Genomic DNA, 2082 nt, shown 5'->3' on the forward strand with positions numbered 1-2082 from the left:
ATTGGTGTTTGTTACTAGAAATAGTAAAATGTGATAAGAAAAAATAAATAAAGAAAGAAATAGCGTGTGAAAAGGATATCTCAGGTCGTAATGTCACTCACTGCCTGTTTGTTTGAATTTGTTTTTTTTCTCTAACCCTGTTCTCCTTACCAACTCTGTCTTAAGTGTTAGTTTGTTGTAAATATGATTACTGTATCTCTTATGCAAAGTGTTCATTACTCGTATTACCAATACATCCCTAAAGGATAGTGGTGATATTTATTTGTAATGTTATAAAAAAAATAAAAAAAAAATCTTGTATGTTTAAGTTCTGGGAAAAATAAGTAAAAGTATATACACCCACTTAAGAGGTAGAGTGACGTCACCCTCGGAGACTCAGCGCCTCGGTGATGGGTCAGCAATGAGTAACAATGAGTGAGCCGAGTTGTGGGTCAGGGCTGTCTGGTAGTTGCTACGACACTGTCCCATCACCCCTGCATCAGCGTGGAGGTGGTGGTGATGGAGGTCGTCGGGTAGAACGGTGGGGTGAGGTGGGGGTCACATTGATCTAAAGCAGCAGTTTCGTGGCCAGAAGCCTACGAATCAGGAAACATGTTTCACTCTACTGTTTTTTTTTTTTTAAACAGTTCTGTAAATGCCATTGTGATATTAAAAAAAAAATGCCTAACCTGTTGTCATAAGACTGTTTCATACAAAAAATAATTTATTAAATATTTTATTTACAAAGACGAAAAGTATTCCAAATACTTATTCATACACTCATATACTGATTACCTTCTTTCTCCCTCAGTTATATTTAATCATCATCATCATCATCATTATATCTCTTAGAGGTGCAATCACCTAGGGAAGAGTGATTTCTCCGGTTTGAGGTACCTTGCTTTTCTATGGCATGCTACCCGTGGGTCAGATGATGCAAGAAGCCAGTGAATCAAGTATATGTTGATCCGTACCCCTGAGGTCTTACATGTTAAATGCATTGCCCCTTTATTTTAGGACTGACATAATTATTTCTCTCTCATTATCAATTCTTTGTCTTCCTGCACAATTTTGAAATCTGTTCAACTATATCGCATTTTTGTCATCACAAATTTATCCACAATCATTCATGTCGCTGTTATAATAAGAAATTATACATATGAAGGCACCTACCCTGTCTCAGAGAAATGTGTAGATGCGGAGTCTCTGAAGAAAACGGGAAGCAAATTCAAACTGTGGCACTGGCCGCTTCCAGGGAAGTTTCATTCATTCATTGCCAGATGCCATGTATCCCAAATGGGGTGGCCAAAGGCTTAGAGTTAATTGTTTTACAGGGAGGGGCACTAATCCTCCACCAACCCCACTTGACACGTAGGGAGAACGTTATGCCAACAGCATCTGATGTTCCCAGGCGGTCACCCATCCAAGTACTAACCAGACCCAACGTTGCTTAACTTCGCTGATCGGACAGAAAGCGGTGTACTCAACGTGGTATATATATTTTCTGACATATTTAGCAGACGTGGGGTAATCGTAATCTGTAATCGTTTTAGGGAAATTCGTATTCTTTCCTAATGCGCCAACATGAGCAGCTAATTTTTGCATATGTTATTCCTAGGAAATTATTGTACAAGTCTGTAGCTAGTACATTATTCAATATGGCTCGATCTGCTTTGAAAAAGACTTGTAATAAAAGTACATAATATCATAATCTTTACAGTATTTTAGAAATTGCTGAAGTTCACATTTTTGGCGAAGTGGTAGAGTAAGACATATTTGTAGTCAGTATTACATGACTGAATATCGTAAAACAAAAAAGTTACAGCCGTTTTTTGTATAAGGGAAAATTATTTAGTCTGTAGCAGTTCCTTAACATGAGGTATTATTCCTGCAAAAACCATTTGAAATTGTCGTAAACACGGTATATTAGCTCCTCAGTTCGATTACATGGCATGTACAGTAGTTACTCTCATTTATGGGCAGGAAATGGCGCTTATGGACCACTGTAGGTCGTTGTGTTGTGGGTTGAGTCAGCGCTCTCTCTATAGCTTTGTTTCTTACCTGTAGTGCTTGTGGTTACTTGATCATATTTTTGTAGGCCTC

General features: G+C 38.1%; 1 pseudogene; it reads right to left on the bottom strand.

Annotated features, from left to right (window-relative positions):
• Positions 1-1365: 1365 nt before the first annotated feature.
• Positions 1366-1484, bottom strand: LOC145402943 (5S ribosomal RNA; annotated as a pseudogene).
• Positions 1485-2082: the final 598 nt, after the last annotated feature.

This window comes from Coenobita brevimanus, chromosome 6 (genome assembly GCF_032717465.1).
Source record: "Coenobita brevimanus isolate Jiangsu-jjx chromosome 6, ASM3271746v2, whole genome shotgun sequence".
NCBI classification, from domain to species: Eukaryota; Metazoa; Arthropoda; class Malacostraca; order Decapoda; family Coenobitidae; genus Coenobita; species Coenobita brevimanus.